The sequence below is a fragment of the Delphinus delphis genome, chromosome 4 (assembly GCF_949987515.2).
Source record: "Delphinus delphis chromosome 4, mDelDel1.2, whole genome shotgun sequence".
NCBI classification, from domain to species: domain Eukaryota; kingdom Metazoa; phylum Chordata; class Mammalia; order Artiodactyla; family Delphinidae; genus Delphinus; species Delphinus delphis.
The window spans coordinates 95,577,770-95,584,982 of NC_082686.1; the positions used below are offsets into that span (position 1 = coordinate 95,577,770).

The 7,213-nt window shown below is 43.3% G+C and overlaps 1 pseudogene; it reads left to right on the forward strand.

Moving 5' to 3' along the window:
* The first annotated feature begins 5,601 nt into the window (after positions 1–5,601).
* LOC132424434 (ATP synthase membrane subunit K, mitochondrial pseudogene) lies at positions 5,602–5,786 on the forward strand (annotated as a pseudogene).
* Positions 5,787–7,213: the final 1,427 nt, after the last annotated feature.

Below are 7,213 nucleotides of genomic sequence, written 5' to 3' on the forward strand. Positions count from 1 at the left end.
GCGTAGCAGTCTGAGAGACTTACTAGTTCTAAATGATTGATTTGCCCTTCCACGGGCATCCCATCATCATTAAAATCAGGGGCAGAAAAGAAACAAGAAGAGAGGAAGGGGGTGGAGAAAAGAAAAAAGAAACAAAGGGAAGGGAAGGGGTGGGGAGGGAAGGAAACAAAATAGCCATCTCACCCCACTGGTCTGAGGCAAATAATTCAGTAGGTCATGAAGAGCATTCTAATCCAGGGTCTAGTTGTGTGTGTGTGAGTGTGTGTGTGTGTGTGTGCGCACGCATGGAAGCATGTGCATGTTTGTGCACACACACGTGCAGTTTTTGCTACTGCTTCAGAAGTTTTATTAAAATTTATCACATTTGATCCATGGCCAGGGTGCTATTTACATGCTTTACAATTAATGTACAATTAATTTACTAAATAAGCCGAGATGAATGGGCCCCAAAACAGAAAATGAGGTGCCTTTCTTTCTCGGCTCTGATTTAACATTCCTTGATTGAGTTACTGGTTGGTCTGTTTCAATTTAGACCTATTTCTTCTCTCTAACAAAGGTCAGTTCTAGACCAAGGAGACCATATATTTTCAACTTCTCTGCAAATCAAATGTCTTGGTGACTATACTAGTACAGACGATAATTACCAGAATGAATAAACGAATAAGGTCCAGAAGCATCTTGTATAATAACACACACTCTCTCTCTCTCCCTCTGTCTCTTTCTCCCCATTTGGTCTTCAACCTTAGGGTCAGCCAGAGACTCTCCAAAGCTTTGCAGGGACAGATATATCACTGCTGGGTCTTAGTATTGATGAGTCTCGGCATCTGTTTCTCTTGTTCTGAGTTTTCATGGACTCTTAGGCAAGAAATTCTGCTTGAAGAATTTAGCTCTGCATTCTTGGTCATGTTACTATAATGTTCACCAGAGTTACTTGTTATGTGAGTGTTTATCAGTGAGTTATCACTGACATTGCAGTTACTGGTGTGCATATGCTTATTTTACGCCCATAAGTTATGACCCTATGAGGGGCAAGAACCTTGTCTTTCTATTCATCTTTCCATGCACTTAGTAGATGCTCAATAAATGTTTGTTGCAGAATCCATGAGTAGTTGTTATCTCTAGATGAATGCTCTTTACAAGCGGATGAGAATTTTCAGGTGTTGACAAATGGTATTCCCTTTAGTAGAGCAAGTTCCAAATTGCTGAGCAGTTTGGAATTTGTTTAATGGTGTCGGCTTGGGCACAGCGTCATTATTTCCAGCAGTCAATACCATTTTTAAGTGCTTTCTACCTGCCAAGAACTGTGTTCGACAGGTAGTTTTTTTCTAATCTATTCAGTAACCCTGGATATAAATTTTATTATTTTCATTTTAAAGATGAAGAAGCTTAGAGAGGTCATGTAACCTGCCCAAGATTACATAGCTAGTGAGTAGTATGGGGATTCTTGTCCTAGTAGGTTTGCATTTATCCCCTACACCTCCTTACATCTCACAACCAAACTCTAAGGAAAAAATAAGAATGCTGAAGTTTTGGGGGGTATGTTGTTTATGCAGTGGGTAGCTTTTCTGAAAGCAAAACTCTTTTACCTTTATATAAAATGTACTAAATAGCTATGCATGTATCACCTTATTTAATCTTCACCCAAGCCTTAAAAGGTATTATCTTTGTTTTTTATCGTCTAGAGAATTTATAATTTTCTTGGATCAGAAAGATTAGAAAACCTGCTCCAGGACACCTGGACAGAAGTAGCACAGCCAGAACTAATCACAAGATTTTTGTGGTTTCCACCACATGACTCAACATCCCAAAGATAGCAAGGAATCCTAAAAGACTGAACAGGGAAGCAGTCAGAAGCCGGGCTCTAGTCTAACACTACGGAAACAGAATCGAAAGTCAAATATGTGTTAAAATATAATTCTTCGAGCATGTACAATTAAAGAACATAGATAGCAACCACGTTTCAGTGGTTATTGGGCATGGTTTCCATAGCAATATGATTTATTTCCAGTAGAATCTGTCAACCTAAAATAGTAGGTTTTCCCTCATTAAGAGAAACAAATAAAAAGTTCATTGATATTTGTTTTTCCATTATGCAAAGATTATAATGTTTGGTTATGGCAAAGAGACAATAATTCTCTCCGCAGAACCAACAGGAAATAAAGTCACCATTGTTTTTCTGGAAAAAAATGGATTCTTGTTGGTCTTGGGGAGCTGCAGCAAACAAAGGACACCAAGCGCCCGACATGCCATGCCAAGGCTGGAGGTTGATGCAGTGCGTGCAAGTCTCCTAGAATACACGGAAGTTCACACTGGCTTTCCTTAAATGGAAAAAAAATTTAAAGAGAAAGAAGGATTTTCTCCAGGAAGGAGCACTTAGCCCTGAACAGAGCAGGGAGGCCCAGAACTAGAAGAAAGCTAACATTTATTGTGTTCCTTCCTCAGCAGACACCACTCTAAGCACCTCCTACAAATTGTCTCAGTTACCCTTCTCAACAACCCCATGGGGTAGGTACTATTACTACCCCTGAGTTACAGGTGTGAAAACCGATGCACAAGCCATTCAGTGTCTTGACAAGGGCACGCAGTTGGGAATGGCAGAGTAGGGTTTGAGTTCTGGAAGTCTGGCCCCAGAACCCGCACTTTCAACCACTCTTCTATGTAGGCCAGGAAGTGAAGAAGAGAACGATTCTTGCCCAATATCCCACAATGACATAAGTGACCGAACTTGAGATCTTAGACTGCAGGTTCACTGGCATTTCCATCCTGCAGGGCTGGCTCTTCATGCACAGGCTATAGAGTATTAGGAGAAGGAAGAGGTTCATTGGAAGCAGAGTGGTGAAAGTGCTAAAGGCACCTGTTTTTCCTCATGCTTTTTCATAAGCACACTCATCCTTCTAATTTCAAACAGTTTTCTCCAAAACTCCCTCAACAGCTCAAACCCTGCTAAAGCTACTGTAAGCGTGTGCCCCAGTTTTGGTGGAGCTACAATGTGACGATCTGATAATTATCGAGCCTCAGATTTGAAATTCCTTTGCCATATGGTGATTGTTGTGTTTAGAGGAAAGGGGTTTGATCTACATTCCTCTTAGTCAGGGAGTGATGATGTTGTCAAATAGCTGCATTCCACACACCAGCTACCTCTGCTGCTCTTGTAGATAAAAATAACTTGCTTATAAAATGGACATTGGCAGGTACTTGATGAGACCAAAAACCGAAAAAGTGTGTCTATGAGCTTGACTATGAAGATAACCATGGAGGAGGCAGATTTGCATAGTGATGAATAATGTCACTTCTGCAAAGGGGTCAGATCTCAGCTCTAACAACTACTAAGTCAGTAATCTTGAGCAAGTTATGTAACTCCCCTAAGCCTCAGTTTCCTCATCTATTAAATGGGACTAATAATACCACCCTCAGAGGTTGTCAAAATTATGCAAGATAATCAATATAAAACAGTTCTAACAGCATGTGGCCCAGTCTAAGCCTCACCCGCTGCTCCCCTTGCCCTTTGCACTCCAACAATACTGCTTTGGTCCACCAAATGCCTTGTTCTCTAAGCCTTCCACTCTGCCTGGAAGGCTCTTCCCCGATTTGTCCTCTTGAGAAATTCCTCTTCATTCTTCAAGTTTAACTCAAGTGCTTCAGTCTCACATATCTTACATAACTCTTCCATCCCGCCACCATTTCTAGTAACCCACCATTATAATACTTACTAAATTGTGATGATTTTCCAACATGTCTTCCTCTTCATTCTACTTCTTGGGTGTACATTAATCCTTGGTGCCCAGGGCAGAGCCTGGCACATCACGGGCATTCAATAAGCCGTTGTTGGATAGATGAACAGGCAAATACTGAGTTTCAGTGTAAAGTCCAGGCTTATGTTCAATCAAATAAGAAAATCTTCTGGAGGTATTAACAGTCTAATATCATCAATTGGGAAGGCTCTAACCATAAAATCTAAAGTGTATTCTCATTTTGGTTTTAATCAAAATCCAAAGCTTTAGAAATTACAGTCCAAACATAATAAGACCTGCAAGACATTATAGATCATTTTTATGACAGAAGGAGAATCACAAGACCAGTGGAAGGAGGCTGAGATCATGATCCAACTTGTACTAGAGAAATTCCAAAGGATTCAAATTCATGTCCCAAACAGCAAGTTATCATTGATTTTTTTACCACCTAGTAAGTATTCTGAATAATAATGCACTAAGAGACATGAGTATATAAAAGCACAGCAAGAATAACTAACTAGGAATTATCCTGCACACTAAACTCAAGCTCTATGGAAATAGTTATATTCCTTTCATTGTTCCAAAGGGATAGCCAGTTCTTGGACCGTTTCACTATAATGGAAATAGAGCCAGGAGCTAAGTCTGGAAACAGCCCATTCACACAGTTCGAAGCTTCTCTGGTCTAGACTGCTCTAGCAGGCAGGATACCAGAAGATTGATAAGGGCAGAATATTTCCACATTTTCTAAATGAGAACTGAGGGGATATGCACTTTAAAAAAAAACCCTGTCGGACTTCCCTGGTGGCACAGTGGTTAAGAATCTGCCTGCCAATGCAGGGGACACGGGTTCGAGCCCTGGTCCAGGAAGATCCCACATGCTGCGGAGCAGCTAAGCCTGTGTGCCACAGCTACTGAAGCCTGCGTGCCTAGAGCCCGTGCTCCGTAACAAGAGAAGCCACCACAATGAGAAGCTCACGCACCACAACAAAGAGTAGCCCCTGCTCGCCACAACTAGAGAAAGCCCACACGCAGCAACAAAGACCCAACACAGCCAAAAATTAAAAAAAAAAAAAACAAAAAACAACCCTGTAAAGACTCACTGCAGAATGCCACCCTTCGTGTAGCCTGTTGACCAGCCAGTGTAAGGCATCAGCTCACAACCAATGGAGACAGGAGAAGTCAGTGGTATCAGGATAAAGGCCAGGTACCCCAGAGGCTTCTGGGGAAAGGCTCCACAGAGAAGAGGGACAGGCAAAGCTTACTCTGAGACAGGTCCCACAAGAATTTTTCACCTGTGGGTGGATTACTCAGGATGTCTCAGGCTTGAAGGGGACTCTGAGGTTCCGTAATTACTTTTATAGACTGCATTTTCTTTTGTAGACGCCATCTGCAGTGTCATGGCTGGAAAGGGGGTGTGTGTGTGCGCGTGTGTGCGCGTAAGAACACTACCATATATTCCTCAAGATACAGGACAATCTGATACTTTTAAAAACATCTGTGCTTCCCTGGTGGCGCAGTGGTTGAGAGTCTGCCTGTCGATGCAGGGGACAAGGGTTCATGCCCCGGTCTGGGAAGATCCCACGTGCTGTGGAGCAGCTGGGCCTGTGAGTCACGGCCGCTGGGCCTGCGCGTCCGGAGCCTGTGCTCCGCAACGGGAGAGGCCACAACAGTGAGAGGCCCGCGTACTGCAAAACAAAACAAAACAACAACAACAAAAAAAAACCATCTATACTGGGAAGGCAGAAATGTGTGTCCAGACTGAGACATGCAGAATGCAGTTTACAGGGCTTCTTCTGGCCAGGTTGAGGGCTAGCTGTGTATGTTGAAGTATACAGGTTACAGAATGCATGCCTTTTGCAAGACTGAAATCATGACAGGTCCAGAAACTGATGCACAATTCCATTTCACTAACATTAAAAAATACTTCAACTCTTATACTCTCACAGGTAGATTGAATTGTGTACTGGCCACATGTGGAGGCGTTGCTTTGACGGTCTTACACTTCAAGATAAGGTCTAAAACACTCCAGCTGTGAAAGCAACTTATGGAGTCTAAATCCTCTGTACCTCATTTGTTAATTTCCCCTGCCTGGAAAAGCTACAGTCAACTCAATGTGACACTCAATTTGCACAAAAAAGAATCCAGTTTACATTTCTCATCACTTTCCCACTTGGTTGTTTAGGTTTTCAGAGGACAGTGGTCATTCTCTTCCATGTGGTGGGCACTCGATGCAAGTCATAATGCTTCTCCTATCTGCTCCCTCACTGATTCTCCCCCAGAGTGGAGTGACTGCTCTGCCCAGAGCCTTTGGGAGAGGAATCAGGCAACGAGAACTCAGTCCTTTCCTCTCTCCTTCCTCTGGAGAGTCAGCTGCTCCTAGACAGCAAGTGTTCTGATTCTCCGTGCTCTAAGTTTTTCAGTAGGAGAGCTCCATATGCTGCTGGCTGTCCAGGTGAGCTTGTGGCCAGGTGGATAAGTCTGCCTGAATCTGGAGTGAAGTACCGGAAGCTCATTCTTGCTGCACTTAAACCATATTCACCATCCAGCCTTTATCAGCAAAAGAGTGACACATTGGACTCCATCTGCCTGACCGTTCCGTATATCCCAATTGCTTCCAAACTGGGTCAGGGAAAAGGAATGTACTTACTGGCTCCCTAAAACCCCAATAGGTTTGAAGACACAGCTGACATTACCCACTGTTTTACCACCTTGTCTTTGCCACAGCAGAAGAGATGGCACAGTCTACTGGACAGCCTCTGTTCCTCCAGGGAGACGCCCAGTAATCAACTGGATCTCCAAGATGAAAGCCCTCTGCAGGGAAATCTGCAGTGTTTGCTGATTTCCACAGGTGCAAATACCCACACCATGGCAGCTTTTAAGCTACCCTCGGGATATCATTGAACAGAGTTGGGTGGAGATGTACACAATCTGCTCTCAACAGCCAGTGAGGAGCTGACTCAGCCAACTTGCTGCACCTCTCTAGAGCCACGAAGAACATCCTTCCAGAGAGGCAGATGGCCATGGCACATTGCTAGATGCACACCTCTCAGCTGGAATTCCTGTTTGGTGATTGTCTGCTGCCCTGAGAACCGGCTCAACTGTAGGAAAAGACCAACACTCTGTGCCACATTCAGTGGCAAGTCTACAGTCAGTTCAATATAAAATTAAAGGAAACAAGATGAGAACAAGGTCACCTTGCAGGTGGCCACACCAAGAGCTAGCCCAGCTTGGATTAGACAGACTGTCTTCCTAAGTTCCTGCAGTTACACATTCCCTGGTCTTTTTCTGGCATTTGGTAATCACTTCCCCAGCACGTGGGAAAGGCCATTTTCCTGTCCCTAGCCCTGATTTTCTAAGCAGCAGAAATACTAGAGTTTGAATTCTGTTGCGTGATTACAGGCTGGTTGCTTACATCATCCTGATTCTTACTCTTCCATATTTGAAAAAATAGAGATTATGATATTTTCCTAGAAGGTTATCAG